Source organism: Meleagris gallopavo, chromosome 4, assembly GCF_905368555.1.
Source record: "Meleagris gallopavo chromosome 4, MGAL_WU_HG_1.1, whole genome shotgun sequence".
NCBI lineage: Eukaryota > Metazoa > Chordata > Aves > Galliformes > Phasianidae > Meleagris > Meleagris gallopavo.
The window spans coordinates 50,247,197-50,268,599 of NC_139407.1; the positions used below are offsets into that span (position 1 = coordinate 50,247,197).

Sequence of the window (21,403 nt, forward strand, 5' to 3'; positions counted from 1 at the left end):
AAGCTAGACAGGGACGAAGTAATCCCGAAGGATCACATAAAACAGCACTTAAAAGATTAGCAAAACAAATATTTTGGCAGATTAAAATGTTAGAAATTGATTTTTGTTATTTTATTTGTGCTTTGCATAAGGAAACAGGCTGCTTAGTTCTGGGCAAAGGAATGCACTATATTCTTTCAGAGGTGTATTTATCTGATTGGGGCCTATTTGAATAGTTTTGTTTGGAAGTCTTGATGGTATTATTGTTCATATTTAATAGACCAAGGAGCAGTCTCCAAATTAGCAATAGGTGAATAAATGATTTTGTGATGTTGTCCAGCAGGAAGATGACTAAGTATAGCAATATACAGCAATGAACTGCACTGACACTGTAGGATTAGAAGCCTTCATTAGAAATAAGCTAATATTGGATAGATCTTCCAACTGTCTCTTTCAAAAATCAGCTCTCTTCCCAGTTTAAAATGTCATCTACTGAGAGACAGCTGAGTTTCTTGGAAGAACCTATAGCCTCTCAGTCATGGTAGTATTGCTGTGGAAGAATCACAGTGGGATGATTCTTAGTAGACTAAGTAAATGTTCTCAAAATAGAAAAGAAAATGGCTTAAAGGTTACACAGATTTTACTATCTTTATTGGTATTATTTGAGGGCTCATTCAATGGGAAAAGATGAAAAGTTTTTGTATAGGCAAAGGGATTGTAATATGCTAATACTAAATGCAAAATAAAACAAAAACCACAAACATCTTTTCTTCTTGTATGGGGAACTAGAACATACTGCCCCGAATGACTCCATGATTTTTTAGAATTTCTTGAAAGTCCATGAAATTCCCTAAGTTTATTTGAATCAGTACAGGTTGGGTAAACTGAAAATAAATATAACTGAAGGATCCTTGAGTTGAAAACCGGAGGCACAGGGTTATTCAGAGATGTTGAGAAGATGCACTGTTGTTCCTCAGACTCTCAGCGTGGAAGAGTGACACAAGAAGCTTTCTTCAGATTCTGATGAAGGCATATTTAAAACTGATGTGCCATGGAAACTGAACCCGTTGGAATTAAACTGAAAAAGTGATAGCATGCTTTCAAAGAGAAGGCAGAACCAATAGACTAAACTGATGTCCAGATTATGATCCAGTTGTCCATTTGATGACAAATAAAGGTAGCTGATAATTTCTGGAAAATTTAAGTAGTAGTCAATGATAAGTTGACTGCTATTGGTAGCACTAATACCTGCAGTTGGTAGCTTGCCCTAGCACTTTTATGAAAGAAGCTGAAGAATTAGTGTATAAACAAAATGCTGAGCTCATATCTTCTAAATAGAAGAAAAGCCATATATGCTGCAGTGATTTACATGGGAAGGAAAGTTCTATTAAAAAAAATGTGTACATGACTGACTTAAAGACTGATGCCAAATCTGATTAGTTGTCCTGCTTATATCCTTGGCAAAAAGTCAAATGTTTCATTATACTGAAACTATATGAGAAACAAAAGTGTCATGGATATTTAGCTACACGCAGGTAATTCTCATCATTTTTGCCAGCCTTGAAATGAAGAACAGCCAGTTTTTGAGATCTAATAAGACATGACATATTAATTAGAGGGTTGTTTTTGTTTTCCAGTTTTAATTTCAGGGCAATTGTAGTTCAAGTATATATTTAACTGAGAGCACTGTTTTGGCAGAAAATATTGCTCCTGGCACATTAGCATAATAAAACTAGTTCTGAATGAAAGTGGAGACAACTTGGGCAGCGTTTCTGCACTTGATTGAGAGATGATATGAAAGTGAACATAACAGGAACAATTTAGCTAGTGAAATGCTGGGAACGCACCCATTTTGATTATCTTAAGATATTTTAACTCACTTCTTATGGCAAAGAGAAAAGCCATGGCACTTCTTACTGATACAGAGATATTATGTTACATTCCTTCATAGTCACTGTCACATGATGTAACATAAAGGAGTAATCTGTCCCTGCTATGTTACCCAAAGGGGAAATTTACTGTTACTCACAGGGGGAGCTTTGCTCATTAACTCCAAAGTGTATCTATCTTTGCATAAGGTTCACTTTCAAAGAAATGAGATAAAGGTGCTGAACACATAGAAAACAATTGACAAGCGGTATCTCCCTACGGCTAGGCCCGCAACCACTTCAATTCAGCTTTATATAAGTGATTATATAATCACTGAAAATGTATTGTTTTTTTTCCTCTAACTGCTCTTTCATATTAGAAGTATGAACTCTGGAAATGCATTAACCGACCCATTTTACAAAGAACCAATTGTTTGCTAAGCTTTGAAATCTCATTAGACTGTGGTGACTATTAGGAAATGAAGATAAATAGCAAATTTGTAGCTCAAAAGTCTGAGAATATATTAATAAGTTCTGCTATAATTAAAATCACTGGGACTGAGAGTTCCACTTGCCTAGGTATTTCCTAGAGGCTATTTTAAATCATAAGAACTTTATTTGAATTTTAAGTGGAATCCATGGAATTTGTCTAGACTACCTCTGAAAACTAGAAATGTGGTGGAATTAAGTCGCATGCACACTTCGCAGAAGTTTCCGTAACTCTAATTGATCTATATAGATATTCTTTCCTTTTTGCAGCCAGTAAATGCAGATTATCTGTTGCACATAAATAGCCTGTGTTCTTGTCATCAGTCAAAACAGACTGTAGTACCTGTTTTGTCACACTTTGTCTCTTCTATGGATCACATTCTTTGTTTTTGTTTCTAGTCAAAACCTAGGAGTTGTTTCATGATCAGACCATGTTCTGTTACACAAGCTGGAGCTTTTCAAAGCCATCATTAGCTAGATCTGGAAGTGAAGTTCTAAAGCTAATTTAGAGATTCCTTCTTCCCTTTGCATGATAAAGCTTCTGATATGCACTTGCAGTTCTGACATGACAAGAATAAAAGTGGCATTCATCAAGAAAGTTTGAAAAGGAAGACGACATTTATTCTCTATTGACCAGATACAAAATATGACATAAGGGAATAATTTTAGAAGATCTGTTGGGCTTCCAGCCGATAGCTGATGGAACTGGAGAAGATTTTAAAGAAGCAATTGTAAGAAGATGTAGAATTTCTTATTATTTCAAATATATTGCTTCTGACAAGGATTCTTTTTTTTTTTTCCTGAAAGCTTTGTGTCATAACCACCAAATTTATATCATGTTGATCATTTGTCATTGAAAATGTGTGAAAGATCTTAAAAAAAAAGAGGGGGGGAAAAAAAAAAAGAAAAAACTTGCAACTTCTTATCTCAGTTCTCTGCTGAGAAAAGAGAGAGAGAGCAATTAAAAAACATGTTCCATCACTGAGTTTTCATGGTTGGAATTTAAATGGGATTTCAAGATCAGGGGAAATAATGTAATAATGAGTGTTAGTGTGCAGAAAGTCATAGGAAGTTAATGGACTTTAAAAATTGACACATAGCTCTAGAAGAGTCATTAGCACAGTCCTTGGCTTCATGAGAGAAATAACTAAAGATAGATTCATTGAATTAAAGGAAGCAACTCCCGGCACAGGTGTGTGTGCATGTAAGAAATAACAATGATAAACTATGAACTGAAAGAAGAAAACAGACTTTTTAAAATGTTGAATTTAGTCTGCCTCAGTAAAATTAATACTCTTCTATTTAGTTTCAGGAGATTTTAACGTTCATTTTGAACACTATTAAATTGAAATATTCACTTTTGAAGCTGACACAGTATTGCAGCTTTAAAAGTTTTTCAGTTATCCCTGAACCTCAATTTTAAAGAAAAGTACCATAGCAGCATAGCAGCAGGTTTAATGACAGTGATACACAAACTCAAGAAAATGCAATAATATTTTTGAAAATAGTTAGTTATAATCTTGCTTTTTAAAAGATGTCTTTATATTGATTCTCATTATCAAAACTCAGAATTTCACCATGGGAGCTGGAAAGGCCATATCTCTTCTACTAACTTAACTAGATTAAATGGGCCCTGAAAATCAAAGGTGTTGATGTCATCCTGTTAATTTTAAGTATGAAATAGTTTAATCTGATTCAGGAGAATTAATGATAAAATTTGAAGTTTTGTAGTTCAGTGCTCACATGACAAATATAAACAGATTATACAATATCTGAAAATGTACAACAAACTATCAAAATATATATATATATAAAATTGATAGTCTCACGTTCCCTCAGACTTTCCTTTCTGAAAAAGATGAATTTCCTAATCCTAATAGGCCAGAAAAAGAGATAAGATTGATAAATTGTGTTTATGCTCGTATCTAGTTAACAATCAAATTGTGTTACATGCATGGAATTTGCTAGCATAAGCTTCAGAATAAAATTTTGTCTTTGGGAATGTCAAATAGCAGGTCCCCTGCACTATCTCTGTATATTGAATGGAATAAAATTTTGTCACATTCTGTAGCTATAGTACCTATAGACAGAAGAGTTATTATGAAAGGAATGTATTTACTAATATTGTGCTTTAGTAGAATTAGATTTTTATGTTTAACAAAAAAAAAATTGAATTAAAGAGCTTTTTGCTGTTAGAAAAAGAACAAGTCAGTTTTATACTTTCATATGAAACACTCAAAGAAAATGAGTTTTCAGAGAAAAAATAAATCTGGAAGATTTCTGGAATTATTACTGCAATGGCTAGATATGGACTTTATCTGAATTGTATAAATTTTCTTTTCCATAAACAGATTTAACTAATGAGAGAGCGTTTTGATATCTGCTTTCTTAACCAAATAGTTGTTGTAGATATCTGGTTTTGGTTTTTTGTTGTTGTTGTTTTTGTTGTTTTTTGTTTGTTGGTGGGTTTTTTATTTGTTTATTTAAAACAGTATGGGCAATTTAAAATTGACTACATAATTCAACAGCTTTTCCCATAACTGTGAAAGTTTGTCTACTAAATCCATTGTTTAGAGTTGCACTGGCAATCAGTTCTCAATGCCCACATTCACTCCTCACACCAGGATCCTACTAGAAGGTCAATCATGCATAAAGGGTAAAAGTATCCTCACACCAGGAGTACAATCTTCTGGAATAACTGGTAGATCAGCAGATTCTACTTGTTTAGCCTTCATAGAGTCTCACAGCAGCAATGGTGTTTAACCAGCAGAGTACAAAATCTGAAACCTCGACCTGCGCAGAAATTGCTTGCAGATTGCTCCTAACCCAGTAACACAATAACCAATCAGTTCCTGCAATGGTGCACCGTTATCTTGATGATCCATTTAATGACTGGATGTTATAACGTACTGTTAGTCATTCTTAAGAGGTCAAAGAGGTCAAATGAGAGTGTAGTTTGTAATCTTATAATTTTGGAAGAGGGTCACTGGAAAGTTTTTTTTTTTTTTTTTTTTTTTTTTTTAATTTCTGACATAAAGATAGTCATGGCAGTAACTAAAGGGAAAGAAAACTCCCCAGAATTCTATTGGCTATTGTCACTATTTCATATAAATATTATCGATACATTGGCATTTTTAAATGCTTTTTTGATGAGCATGTTGCTGACATATAAAAAAAAAAAAGTGCGTGTATATTTTGAATGACACACTGGGATTCTGTTTTTCTTCACTATTTTCTTTCACAGTATTGAAAGACACAATAATAAATAGTTTTGCCCAACTGCCAGATTGTAATAATAATTAATGGTCACATAAATCACATTTTCACAATCTTAAGCTATGTTTTAAGCTGACTATTCTGTTGAAATAATGTATTGCATAAAAAAATTAAAATTCAAGCTTTAAGACTTACAGAAGTTATTAAATGTCCTTGATAATAATGAAAAAAACTATATAATAAACAAAACGTAACAGGAGGTAAACTGTGCAGCCACTGTTTTGGTAGTTTTTATCTGGACTTATTTTCTTATTTTCAAGCACTGGAATGGGCTCCCCAGGGTGGTGGCGGAGTCACTGATCCTGGAGTTGTTCAAGGAACAACTAGATGTTATACTGAGGGACATGGTTTAGTGAGAAATATTGATGGGAATTGAACAGTTGGACTCCATGTTCTTGGAGATTTTTTCCAGCATAGGCGATTCTGTGATTCTAAACTTTTTGCATGTTATGCTAATGTTATGTCCCTTGTCGTAATCTGTTACGTTTGTTAAAACATGCCTTCTTTTTTTTGTGTGTGTGTGTCTCTAGATTGAGTAAGAAGTTCATATATAAAATGGGATTAATTAATGACTGAATCTGAGAATCTATCAATCAAATTTTCATGCTATGTGTCTGCAACTGTCAAGTTTCTTCTGTTTTGTGTGCAAAGAGAACAGTAAAATCTCTCAGACACTCCATTTCTTCCTGCAGGATATACACATCTTTTTTAGAAAATATGTAAAAACCTTTTCAGTTTCTTACTCATCATTCAGAGAGAGAGTCAGTGACAACTGTATTTGGCCATCATTTCCGCTTTAAAGTTACCAAGCACATTGAAATACTCATTCTTCCCCTGAGTAACAGGAAAGTATCTGCTTTGATGACTGTATGGCTCATCATTACTTATTGCGTTCCACACTGTGTATTGTTTTCAGCATATTAGGGAAAATCTGTTAAATTTTTTGTCTCACTGTACCTCAAGCTTCAAGTAAATGTTTTGACTTTACCTGTATTTACTACAGATGTGGGTTCACTATTACTGGGGGAAGTGAGTTTTTGAGTTTTTCTGTAGCACATAGCAGGACATTGATTGGTAATAGTCTCTTCTGTAAAGAGTACTGTGGTGATATTTCTGGGCAAAATAGTTTCTGGATGTAGTATTTTTTGACACGTATATTTCTTTGTATGCCTGAAGTTGCACTACATGACTGGCTGTGTATAGCCTTGCATTGATGCAGTGCTAGGATTGACCTTGCAAGGGTCACACGTGACAGGTTAGAAGGTGTATGTTAATTCTGCATAATACTGATATCTTTTGAGCCATGGCATTTTTGACAGTAGTGTTCACATATTTTATTATAAACATGAAGCAGTACCCAAAGAGTCTAGCTCACTGGGTAAAGGTTTCTATTTTTTGTTCTCACTGTTAGATACTTTCTTAAAATTGTGAAGAAAAAAAGTCTTTCTGGGAAAACCTTCACTATTATTTTACTGGCACTAAAATTTACAAAACCGGTTATTCAATTTTATGCTAGGTTCATATTAAATTTAATTAATGCTAACAGCACTAGCTTACTACTAGCTGATCTCAAGCATGACTGACATCATTGCTGTGTCAGCACTCCCTTTTTACTGGGTTGAACAGAAAATGGTAGCTGTCATTGCATTTTGTAGAGAACCACAAATCTGAAACTCACAAGCACTGCAACTATCTACAGGATTAATGCTTTGTGTGACATAGGTATAGCTGGTGGAGTACTGCTCAGCTACACGGTGACAAGATTTGTCTGAAAAAATGAGACAGATTATTTATCTTTTCTTTCCCTGAGGGTATTCAAAACAGACAGCTAGTATCAAGTTCATCCCTTAATATTAGTGGAAGCTGATAAAGGACCCTTAAGCTTATCTACTGAACCTTGTCCAAATTTAGTTATGCAGCTCCAGTCTTGGACAGTGAAATTGTTTAGACGTGGCCTTTGGTGATCCTGAAATTATGACTGAGAGAATAAAGTCAGTGATGTAGATGCAGGAGGCCCTTCTGGCTATCTTGATCTGACCTTCGTTGTGTCTGATGCCGTGGCTGTTATCCTTCAGCCGTGCTGAGAAAAGGTTGTCACAGAATTTTTTAAATGTAGTGGAGAGATTTTTGCACAAGTTTCTTATTTGAGAAGGTCTGAGAGGCAAACACGGTGCATGTGATGGCAGAAGAATACTCTGAGCAATACTGCAGAAGTATAGCTTGTACCTGGTCTAACTCTAGAATTAAGCGCACAAAAGAAAGGTCACAGTGTTTTCCCTACAGAATACTGCAGATGAAACAGATGAAATACTTGAGAAAGCTGTATTTTTTTTTGTTTCCGTCATTGTAAAACTCTGTGGGACTCCCAGAGATCAGTCTCAAGTAATAATTGCATTACTGTTATATACTGTTCTTGGCGAATTCTTTGGTGTAATGAAAGATACTTGGAGACCGTGCTTTTAATGGAAAAACATTGACATCTTATCATACTCAAGTTTCATTTTTTTTCACTTTCAGACAGATTTGTGTAAACAAGAACTATAAGCATTACAGTACAAACTGTCATCTCTTTTTCTTTCTTTTGTTTTCAAGGGATTTAAAGTCATGCACTTTCAGCTGCCTGTAATGAATATGAATAAGTGCTCCTGGTGTTTATCACTGTCATTTTTAAAAATCACCTGCTTTTTTTAATAGCTTTCACATTTATGTCATAACTGTTCTTCAATTAACAAAAAGCAATACCAAGTGTATTACCTGAGACTTGCCTTCTCTATCTTAAATTAAAAAGTGCATTAAGAACGCTGTTAATTACACAGTTTCAAACCTAATAGATTTGATGGTTTCCTGGGGCTAGATTGGCATTCAGCATGACCTAGACTGGATAATCATATTGACAAGAAAGCTACACTATTTTACAGAACTGCTGAAGCTGGAAGTAAAGAAGCAGTAGAAGCTTTTAAGTCAGTATGTGACAAAAATCTATAATGTAGTGGAAAGGCCTCTCTGCAGCAGTAATTTAGAAAGAATGCTGGGTTAGTACTGAGTTTAATTACTGGACAGTGGCAATAAGAAGTGCTGGAAACTGGCAAAAATGATGTTATGGATTTCCTAGATTCATTCTACAGAAACCTTAGGCAAGGTGGTGGGCACTGGAAGCATTACAAAACCAAGTATTTTACTAAGCATACAATCTAAGACACATGCTATCTACATGTAGGTAAGATGTTCAAGGCACATCTGGCCCTTGTAGGTTAGATTTTGTATTACAGCCAGGAAAGATTACAGATTGCCAGAGCAATTTCAGGCAATATTAGCATATTAAAGAAATGCATCAGAATATCATGTGAGACCAATATGTGAAACACTGCTGTTAGACTGTCCCATTGACTTCACAAGACTCTAGCAGTCATTTTAAGGCTAAGAAGAACTTTTTTTTTTTTAGTGAAAATTTTCCTTTTCGGGGAGATCCTTATATACATATCTAAGAGTTACCTGAAGATAAATGGGAAAACAGGGGAAAGGCATATACACAATATTATTGTCTTCCTCTGTTCTGCTAAGGAGGGCAATTACTAGAACGGCTGGTGGCCAAAACTAACCCACTACAGAAAGATTTTTAACAGTCTCATTTTTTGCTCCTTTTCTTTACTCTTTTTTTTCTTTTTTTTTCTCCTTTTGGAATTCAGAGTCCTTCAGTTTGTTCATCTCCGGAGATGCTGTTACATTCTTCAGGGAAAGGCAAAGAAGTGTTCTGCATTAAAAATAGAATCTGAGTAACACAGAACGCAGTGTGGAAGGCTGTGTGAAATTTTTGTGACATCTCGTCACAACCAGTGTACTTTATGTTCCTGGGCCGATTGTTGTGATTTAGTCTTAGCAGTGGGACTAGTAATGGCAACTTGCTAACAGTACTTTTCCTTTGGATGTCAAGTTGCTGCTAGTATGAAAACTAAAAAAAACTGATTTTTTTTTCTTCTCCTTTGGTATCAGTACCAAAGTAACCCATCTGCTTCAAAGCTAGTTATTCAAAGACTGAATTTTGGTAACACATGGATAATTGGATAAAATAGCATTCACTTGTTGAGGGGAGTTTTTATGCAAGAATGAATTTACTGAAGATTTCAATGGTGCATAAAAATGAGCTATTTTTCAAATAGCTATTTCAATATTTTTTTCTTTTCTCATAGGTTTAACTTTCTTTTTTTTGAGTTGAACTCCAACTTTCATGTTTCATTCCATAGACAACCCTAGAATGATGTGTTTTCTGACTTTAGAGTTCTAATTCTATCTGTACTATACTTAAGCTGATCAGAACCAAATGTTTTCTTCAGCTAAGAAGGGAAACAGGTAAAGATTTTTAATCATTTGACTAATTTGACAATTCTCAGTTACCCTGAAGTCTTCAAGAACAAAGACTGATTTCTCTTCTGAAATATATTTTAGTCACAAGTAATACAAGTTATTTAGATAACTAACAAGCTGGATAGAAATTAGGTAGCCTTTGACAAAGAAATCTGCACTAGGTTAAATAGTGAATTAGAAATCACTGATCTTGCATAGTGATGAATTACCATAATTTGTATCTTCAAACGGCTATTTGGAGAATTTTATTTGAGTTTGAGTGTTTATCTGATCATTTTCATTGCTTGCCAATAAGGCAGCATTTTTTTTTAATTCTTATTAAACAATGCTCTGTTGAATTAACTGAAAAAATATTCTTAAGATCTCATACTTCAGAATAATAAGTAATATATTCTTTAATACGCAAATCAAGTGTTCATTGAAGTAATTTTGATCACCTTTGATTTTGATTCATCTTCTTGAAGCTTCTTCTTGCATACTTCCCACTGTTTCTGAAGAGGATGTGCAGATGACAGATTTGCACACATATGGCTGCACACAGAAATCAGTTCTTGACTGTCACGTATCTTTAAGCCCCAGCACATATTTAAGATTTTCAAGAAATGTATGTCTATTTCTAGATGTATTACGAGTGTTCTGTGATTTTATTTGGTACAGTGTCACAGTTGCTATAATTATTAAGTCAAGAGTGTGATGTGCAAGAGAATAAAGAGCACTTAGTGAAATGTTAATATGGATTCATACTTTTCTTGCTCTCAAAGCAAGAAAAGAGCAGTGTGGGATTTTCTTGAGAAAGGGAAGTATTAACTAACTGATCAATAAATAATACTAGTAGCATGTATCAAATTTTATTTTTACTATCTTCTGTGTTAATGCCTTTCGTCTTACAGTTCTAATGTAACAAAATATTTCATAGAAGCATAGAAGATGTTTGAGTTGAAAGCAATCTTCAAGATCACCTAGTTCCACCCTCCACCCCCCACCCCCGCTATAGGCAGGGACAACTCCCTCTAGACCAGGTTGCTCAAAGCCTCATCCAGCCTGGCCTTGAATGCTTTCAGGGAGCTGGCATCCACAACCTCTCTAAGAAACCAGTGTATCACCACCCTCATAGTAAAGAATTTCTTCCTGAGATCTAGTCTAAATCTACTCTCTTCCAGTTTAAAACCATTTCCCCTGTCCTGTTGCTACACGCCCTTATGAACAGTCTCTCCCAAAAGATATATTGTATTATCAAACTGTATTAGCAATTTAATAATTATTTCTGATTGTAAAAGCCTCAATTCATAGTATATTTTGAGGAAAAAACTTTTGTTTTCCTTTTTTTACTTTTCTTTTGAAGGTGAATCTTTATGTAGTTCATTTTCATACCTGTTTATATATGCATATGCCTATAAGCAGCATAGTTTATGTCAGCTAATGGCTTCCTGTGGATCAAAACATGTAAAGAAATCCATTGGAGTTTGAAATGTTAATGGGAAGAGAAAATGGATCTAACTCCATTCACCAGTACTCTCTGGGCCCGGCCCTACAGCCAATTCTTTACCCAGCAAAGAGTGTACCTGGGCTGCCAGGAGAGTACTGTGGGAGACAGTGTCAAAGGTTTTGCTGAAGTTTAGGTATATTACATCAACAGCCTTTCCCTCATCCACCAGACAGATCACTCGATCATAGAAGGAGATCAGTTTGGTCAAGCAGGTGCTGCTGTTCATTAACCCATGCTGGTTGGGCCTGGAGAAGCCATATGTCTTGCACTCAAGTCAGTTTACTAGGTAATATTTCAGTCTTTCTCAAAAGACTCAATATATTTCAAAATTAGTACCATGCAATTAAGTGTTTGAGATGATTCTAGCATGCATGTACAGTAGAATCTGTGCATACAGGTACACTGATGCTAATCAAATTTGCATTAAATGACAAGACAGAGGGGAAAAAAATAATAATACTGACAGAGAATAAATAACTTTAATAATGTTATGAATTATAATAGCATATAGTGATACAAAATAATTTTAACCATCTGCTAGGAATACTGATACATTTATTCAAAGCAAAAAACCTGCATTACACTGGAGAAACACTGAAGTTTTTCTGGCTCACTTGGATCTTTCATGTAAAAAAAACACATCTGAAGCTATTTTTTTCCCATTTTTGCAGCCTGACATTGTGACCATCCCTTTGTTTCATTTAAGTTGTTGTACTTCAGTTATGAACTTAGCTGTACAGATAGAGAGCTCCCAAAGTACAGAGAGGAAATATGTGCATATTGATCTCCACTCTTTTTGATACCTACCTACTTCCATCTTCTATAGTATAGAAATCTTACGAATTCTTTGAGTTTAACTCTGTGGTGTATATCAGCCTCCCTTGTAGCTTAAGGAAAATTTCTATAGTTATGCAGTAGCATGTTTAAATCAATTGTTTTTCTTAGGTAAGCAGTGTTATCACCAAGCCTCTGTAAAAACTGAAGAACATAACATAACTTGAGTATTCTGAAGATTTGCTCCTTGTGGATCTCTTTGTGTCCTGATGCATAACTGTCATGATTTTCATTAATCAAGTTGTTCGTGTAGCACATTATTTGAGTTTTATGTAGTATTCTATTTATGGAATATTCTACCCACATCCATCTGATTATTACAACTACCAGTATTCAAGTTCATGCAGAGATTTGCTACCTAGGAAACATACTGTCACAGAATACCATGACTGATGTTGAAATTACCCACTGCACAGCTAAGCCCTTGTTAATATCCTCTAAGAAGAAAATTAGGCTTTTTTGACAAGACCTGTTCTTTGCAAAGTAGTTGATTGTCATTTGTCAAAGGAAGAGTACTTTGAATTGGTGGGTATGTGTTACTCAACTGATGTCAGACTAATTTCGTTTTTTCCTTATTTATACTTTTTCTACAATATTCAAGAAAAGAATCTCAAACCTGAGTATCACTATGATGTGGCTGGATTAGCTTACTTGATAAAGGGCACGTGCCATTGCAGGTAGTGCTATGGCTGGAAACAGAGCTGAACATATATTCCCTCTACACCCTTATCTTTTGTTTTTTACCCTCTGCTTTTCCTTTCCATAAATCTATGTTTACAACTTCTGCATCCTTCAATTATTCTAGAATTTCACTGTCATCTTTAACGTACTAAAACTGACTCCAGTGAGGTGAGTACTCAAATGTATTAATGTACAGGAACTCTGAGGTTTAAATTGTGAAAGCCTGCTATATGGAAACAGATATCTGTTGGAGTGCTCAAAAGACATAGTGTACAATTTGGAAAAGATAGTATTTGTGACACAAACAAAACAACTTACTGAAAACCTTCCTTCTGTATGGCTATTAACAAGTTTAATACCTGTTTCTCTGTAGTTATTTTAAGAAAATTGTATTCCTCACATATAGACTCTTTCATGTAATATTAATACTGTCAGTCATTGATTTTTTTCATCCCTGTGAATTTCCCATGCTTTCTGTTGCTGGCTACTTCTGTTTTCATATGTTAACACATATATAATATTGCTTTCATTTCATTTCTTCCTTAGACTGGGCTTTTACTAGAAGTTATCCTCTTAGCAATAAATATGTTAAAACTATCTCTTGTATTCAAATGTATGTTTACTTTCCAATGAATTACACTACTGATTTTCTTTTTATTTTTGAAAAATAAGCTCTTTCTTTGAAAAAACAAATGTGTGGGGCTCTCTTCTCTTTATCCCTACTTAATACAACCAGGAGAGGAATTTTGATTCTATTCTATTCCTTAAAGAAGCACAGTTATGATACACGGTTGGTAGACTACACTAAAATTTCACTCTTTCACAGAATAGGAAAATGTTATTTGATTAAAACCTAGCTCAAATAAACTGAAGTTACAGTATCAAGGAGATCTTGGGAGACATTTTAAGAACCAAGAGGAAAGGATCTAAGCCTTGTGCAATTCAATTTTCTCCATATCATGGAAAAAAAATTATAGTGGCTTTAGTGACCTTGATGATAGATAGCACAATACGGAACATGAAACATGGAAGCAGATCTTTGTCTTCAATCATGACTTCTGAACATGGAGAATTCCTTTTTCTGTATTCCATGTAACAGTTTACTCCTCCCTACTTCTGTTTTCTCTTTCACTTCTATAAATTCACATCAACACATGTAAACACAACATGAACCTTCAGCATCTACTGTGAATGTTTGCAAAACATATTAACTCCATATTAAAAATTCGAGGACAGGTGAACGTTTCCATACTACTTTTTTTCCTCTTTCGTAGTTCACCTTGGCTTGGATACAGCCTGGATTCTTTGCAGCAACAAATCCACTAAGTCCATTTAGAAACTCTTATCTGGAGATAATGTTGGTCAGTCAACAAACTGTGGCTGATTCAGTCATCTCAGCAATAATAAGAAGTTTGTGTTCATTCTGCATTTTTCTTAAATGCAGTGACTCCCAGAATTACTACCTGAATATTAATACTTTTAAATCTCAACTTCTTTCTGTCTGTTCTTGCAAATGCAAGCAGAGACTCTTGGTGATCTGCCCACAAGTGGCCATGGTATAGTTACAAATTTACATTCATCTTGCCAATTTCTTTAGCTCTATAGACAAACTTTGGAATAATCTTTAACATTTGGGAGGAAATATGAACTCTGAAGCTAATACAGGGTGGAAAAAAAAATTGTCACTTAGGAAAGAGAATGATGCTTGTTTAGCCAATGACTGATGTAAAGAATTTTCTTACTACTGAAAATACTTACCCTCTTAAAACACCTTACTGAATGTCCCTGCCAGCAGAAAGGTCAGGCTATAAGGTGTGACTAATACTATTGTCAAAGAGCTCATATATTTCAGTGCCATTTTTATTGTGCCTTTTGTTTGGCACATATTAGTTGAGAGCAACATGATTTTTCATCCGTTTTAAAAAGTAGATAATAGATAGCACTCATTTAGGGGCACAATACTTTCATTAAAAGCATTCTGCACTAGATGAATCATGCCTATCTTTTTTTCTCTTTTTTCTTTCTTTTTTTTTTTTCTTGTGGCAAGTTGCTTAGGGACACAATACTAGTGACAAAGAAAGATTTCCCAAACAAGGTAATAGACAGAAGCCTGTAGGTAAGTCAAGTACTTCTTCCCTATTTATTCTGCTTCTGAATCAGTATATGTATTGCTTACTGTCCTGACTGGCATCTTTTCTAAAAGTACCCTGAAGACAACACATCAGCAAATATCAGGTAGTGTGGGTAGCCCTGTTAGCATGCTAACTGAAGGGATTTACTTCATAATGGCAATGTCACTATGATTGATATAAAAATATCACCTAAGTGAAGAAAAGTACTTGGAAGATGCCTACAGGTATCTATTGCAGATAAATCACATCCTTATTTCAAGCCATTCTTGTTGAAGAACACGACTAGAAAAGAATTTGCTGTAGTGTTCAACTAGATAGAAGTGAGTTTTTGAGTGATCTGCATTCAGTTATAGAGATGTAAAAGTAAGAAGAAAAATCAGCTGTCCTGTACCAGAGAAAATTCAAGTACATAAGTACCTTTGAGCTTAGAGGTCACACAAGAATACTGAATTTACTCATATTTCATGCAAGCTAGAAAGAGAAACCTTGCTCATGTGTACAAGCATAATTATTCTAATTTTATTTTTGTTGCAGTAAGAAACCGACTAATTTGGTTATCTATTCTTTACTGTTCTATTTCAGGAGGAAGGAAGGCTATTATGAAAGGATGATGTTGAAAATACCTTCTCTTCTGCTTCCATTTAAGCAAAAGTTCTCTGTGCAGATGTGTTCTTTGTGTGCAACATTTTTCACTTCTCTGTTCTGATGACAAATACTGCCTAAAGCAATGCATGTACAGAATATGATGAGAAGTATTATCACGTTTTAAAATAATGGTACTTACAAACACTGAAATTATTATAATCCATTTGAATTCTCATTGAAGTACAATAAAGTTTTGAACTGTAGAACTGTTACTGATGACAGTGCAACTCTGGACTTTTTTTTAAGATAATCTTTCCTTTTACCATTCAAGATTCAACTACTAGTTCATTGAAGTAGAGATTCAGGTGCTTACTGATTGACTTAACCACCAAAGGGAAAAAAAAATAAGTCAGCTATCTTGTCCCCTACAGTGGGTTGTGAGGGAGGTGAGACTTTCTTATTTGCTGTGAGTGAGGGATTTGCCTGGTCTTCAGGGCCGTGCAACAGTAGAGTCTCCAACTCAGACACTGTAATATCCCAAGGAACTTAACAAGATTAAACAATCAGTGTATTCAGAATACTATCCTCAGTATTCTACAGCTATGCAAAACCACCAGTTGGCCAAATCTGATAACAGTAAAAAACAAATGAAGTAGGAATGAAACCATGAAAAACAGTAATGAAACCACATGAAACAACAAAACCAGGCAAATTTTGTAACAGAAAAAGTCACTCCTAACAACATGGCTTGGTGTATCTAATTTGTACTATCTTGAGATATAGATAGGAAAACAAAGAAAAAGAGGTAGATAGATATGTATACTCAGCACCTGAGGACCTGGACCTGAGTATACAGATCTTTGGTCTGAAGGTGGAGGGTCAACCAAGAGTTCTCTCCTAACAGGTTCTTTCAGGGAGTAAGCAGTTCTGAGTTCTTATTGGTGTGGTGCTATTGTTGCCCTTGCGCTACTTTGGACCTTTTCCAGAATGGATGTTCTTGGGGTTCTCAGGAGGTCGACAAGTTGGAGTGACCCCAAAGAGTGCCTGAGCTATATTTGATCTTGTTGTTATGCATGCTCTATTGGAGACAGATGGTTGTTTAAGTTGGCCCTAGCCTTCACCAAGGTCTTCTAACCACAGTTCCTTCCCCATTGCAGAGTCTGAGTTATATAAAAGAGTTGTAGGCAAGTCCCTACAAGTTCCACAGATGTACCCTTTGACAAGTCTTTAACAGTAGCATCTGAACATTTTCATCTGAAAGACAAAGATGTGGGAGTGCGAATTGCAGTTCACAGACAGAGTGTATGCTTGCTTTTTTATTATTATTTTAGAAGTAATAGTATTCTTAAGAAAATAGATAATTTTAAGTTGAAAGAGCTGTCCTGCCTTGAGAAGATATTGATATGATTACAATAAGGTGGTCCTAACCATAATCATGTTAGTATGAAACTTGGCGGTAAATATAAACTGTCATTTATCTTAACCCCAATGTACTCAGTTACCTAGCAATAATAACAAAAATTTGATTCTTACTCACAAAATTGTAAATTCAGCTTTATAATTCTGGAAGTCAGTAAGTATTTCACCTTGTATACACTGCTTGTCTTCTCTAATTATTTAAGACTTATATAAGTGTATACGATTCTTAACAATAAGTACACGAAGGAAATCCAGCAGGTTGATCTTCTTTTGAAAACTGAAAAAGAGCTATAATCTTTTATGCATTTTTTCAAACTGGGAAATGGAGCCTGAATTAGATAGTGGAGACACCCCTCAGAAATTACTGGCCAGAATCAACTGTTATTGTCTGTAGTTTCCTTGGAGAGCTTTATAATATGATCCAATAGATGGTAGAAACATGTCTTAAGCTCCCTTTTAAATGTTCCAGATTGGATCTAGCTCAGGTAGAAGGTGTGCTTGTTTTTTGTTGTTGGTTTTTGTTTGTTTTTTAAATTCTTCTTCTGTAAAAGACTGATTCTACTAAGAAAAATGAGTGTTTAGGAATTTAATATGATCATTCTGGTAGCCTATTACTTAGTGTTTGTTTTTTTTTTTTTTTTTAAGTTTTACGAACAGCTTTTGTGCAGCTTGCATCAATCTATCTTTCCATTCTGGAGCAAAAAAAAACCAAAACAAACACAAAAAACCAAACCAACAAACAAACAAAGAACCAAACAAACACAAACCCATAGAACTCCTTAGCTTTACTATCAATATTCTGAATTCCTAAAATAGTCAGAAAAGAACACAGAGACCATGGAAAGCGGATTCAGATATTTAAGTCCACTTTCTTACGGCCTACCTTGGAGCTGTTTCGTTTTCAAAAGTCAGTTCTGGAACAAAGCCACAAGTCAAAACGAACTATCTTAAAAAAGAAAAGTTGTGGATAGGTTTAAGCTCTTCAGTAATTAATCCTAATGGTGACTGGAGGGAGATGCAAATGAACATGAAATGGAGCCTGAGGTGTCAGGGATTCCCTTCTTACTGTTTTGAAAATGGAAGCTACTCCAGAAATGGAAGCAACTGCTAATTGAACAATGCCAGCATTGACTTCTAGACTAGTATCTAACTCTTCTTTTTCATTCTAAACTTTTTTCATGCTATGATTCCTTGCTAGGAAACACTATATTTTGGGTTCAATTTTTGAGTTATCTTTTCTGAAACTGGTCCTACAAATCAAGAAGTATTATATATAGGAGGCTGCAATTAAAAAAACAAACAAACAAAAAAACTAAGTTCTGTTATCCTATTTATAATGAATTACAATGAATATGACTGTTCCGACTAGATGTTATACAATATAATATACTGTGGATTACTAGAAAAAAGAAATGAAAGTCTTCTGGAAATGAATCCTTTTTGTTTGCTTACTTTCGCCTAAGCCTTAAATGTTCAAAGGAAAAATTAAGTTCTATAAAAAGAAGACGGAAAGGAGAAACATAAAAACTACATTCCTCATTAAGATTAAAAAAAAAACCAACTCTGCTCATAAACGTGGAATCCAAACCATTGTACTCATTTATCTTTTGTTGAAAGCAGTAGTTTATCAGCTCTATTTTACCATCTCTTTTTTTTTTTTTTTATTCTGTGTAACAAGTCAGCTTCCCTAAGGTATTTGGCCAGCCAGTGAAAAAAATAATTTTTGTTCTGCTATTTATCTTTAGGTGAGCATTTTTCTGTATCAACTTTACTCTGTTCTTATTCTAAATTGCTCCGTTCTAGTCATTTTATTTTGCTGTTACAGCATATAATACTGTGAAAAAGCTGAGCAGTTCATTCCAGCACAGTTTGTGGGAGCAGTTCTGTGTGACTTTCATGAAAGAGACTGACTTTCAGCCCCTTTTTGTTATTTTATGCTTTATTCTGTCAAATGAAATCTGAATCAGATGCTATAAACAAATGCTTGGAATAATCACTTCACAAAATTTAAATTAAAATAAATAACTAATTAATAAAATTATCCACTGGCATAAAGAAATCCATGTTGTCTTTCCTAGAGATTGAATCAATCTGTAGAAACTTTCAAAAGGATTGATATTTTTAAAAAAAGACTACTTCAGTAAAATGTGAGGCCCAAGGTATCATTTTCCAATGTTACAGAACGTTTCATTTATAAAACAGGAAATTTCAGAGTGAGGGACACCAGAGGTAGGAAAGTAAAAAGCTGTCCCATTGATACTATATCTGCATATTTTGATGATTAAAGATGCCTGTGCTTTTTCAAAGGGACATATTACAATTTGTTTGCAACGTATCAAAAGGATTCAATTACCTTTGAGATGCAAAGCAATACAATGCAGCTACTGAAATTTGTTTTCCCAGAAAGACAATGGACAGAAGGAATTTGGCTATTGATAGAGGATAGAGATGAAGTGCTTAGCAGAATATTTGGAAGGGTACATTCTCAGATCTGATGAGCAAAAGATTCTGTCTAGAATTTTTTTGCCAGTCTGTATCTTCTAAACTGTGGTTTGGATAATTATTTCAGCTGAAAACCTGAATGCTTTATTTTGAATTATATTAAATTACTGTCATTTGCAAGGCAGTGTTATTGCAGTTATTAAAATTTAATATGCATCATCCATTTTTTCCTCTGTATGTTGGACTACCCACTGATAGCTTAAAAAAATTTAAACTTTCCACCATTCTCATCTTTGAAACATTTTGTACATGACTATATTACTCAGAACTGGAAAGCAAGGGATTACTTTTCCTTCATGAATGGGTTATCTTTCTGTTTCTGAGGCAATTCCCTCTGTCTTTTAAATGAATATGTAAGATTTCACTCTCATATGGAAATCCATTGTGTTTTATTTTTCTATGTGTGTATTTTGTATCTAAATCTCTACCATTATTTTTTGCTCTAATACAAGGATTTTATCTAAACTTCTCTATTATTCAATACTGATATAATGTATTTTGCCATTCAGAAAGATCATTCAGAATTTTTATGACTTTTGTGGATACAGTAAATCACTCTGGATGGCAGTTTTTCCCAGTTTGAAGCATTATTCTCTTCCACCTCTGCCTATTTTATTGATAACTATCCCTGGATTAAGAACTGGTAGGATCCCAGTGTGGCTGAAACTGAAACAGTACTAATGAATAGCTCAAAATGTAAACTCATTATATTTTTAAATTTCATTTTCAGTTAAAGATCTGAATGAACATTTAGAACTTTCTAGTAACACATGCTGGACTGCTATTAAACTCTATTTTGCTACTATTTTGGAGAAACAATTTTAAGATATCATAAAGCTTGCAGAGTTCCTACAAAATTATTTTGCAGTAATTATATTTTAAATGTTTAGAGCAATAGAATTTAAGCACATTGGTTAATTCAGACTTCTATTGCTGTGAAAAGATGACCATTTATATGAAGTGAAAAGAAACCTGCAAGAAATCTCAATGATTCTATGAGAATGTGTTGGTGGCATGTCTTCTGAAGGTCTGAGCATAGAAAGTAGAAAGTGATATTATCACACAAGCAAGAAATCTCTCATAGATTTACTTATAACCTCGAGGCTTATAAGCTGCTAGATGTTTGTACTTACTTTGGTTAATACCCTTCTCAAAGGATAAGCTGCTGGAATGCACATCCATGCTCAAATGGAAGATTTCAAATGGAGCAGCTGTGGCCACAGCAGTCAACTCCTCATTTTCTTTTTGTAACAACAAAGGCACTAAAACCTGGTTATTAACTAAATGCTGTGATCTAAGGAAGCTGTAAATGCCTTTATGAGGAGTGTAAGTGCTAATCTGAGCTACCTGAAGAGGAGGTCAGCTTTCAGCATAAGGGCAAGCAAAGAAAGCAGTAGTTTCTCACTTAAGAACTGCAGTGCTGCTCTGGGTACAAGGAACATTATGTAAGTCATCATATCTTATTTCCACTCAGGATTAGAAAGCATTGGGTTAAGAAGTAATTACTTGACCCACCACAGTTATGTGATGTATAGATATAATGGGCAAATACTTGTTGTAGCCATAGACCTTCACATGTTTTCTTATCCCAAGCTTTCTGTTGCTCTTTAATTTCTGTTGTTGGGTTTGTATTTTGTGCAAATTTTCAGAACTGTGATATCTGGACAGAGACAGTACACTGATTTTGCAATAATCTTTGCTGAATTTTATATTGTGATTCATTTTTCTGATATCAGAAAGTCCAAACATATCAAGGAAACTTCAGCATAGCAGATTTTCTTATGGAGCTT

General features: G+C 34.5%; 1 long non-coding RNA gene across 1 annotated transcript in view; it reads left to right on the top strand.

The window, feature by feature from the left end:
* LOC146544502 (uncharacterized) overlaps window positions 1-15,905 on the top strand; it is a 31,284-nt gene extending 15,379 nt beyond the window's left edge. Inside the window, exon 4 of the long non-coding RNA XR_014882795.1 lies at window positions 15,690-15,905. This is a non-coding gene — a long non-coding RNA (uncharacterized LOC146544502). The remainder of the gene's footprint in view (window positions 1-15,689) is intronic.
* Window positions 15,906-21,403: the final 5,498 nt, after the last annotated feature.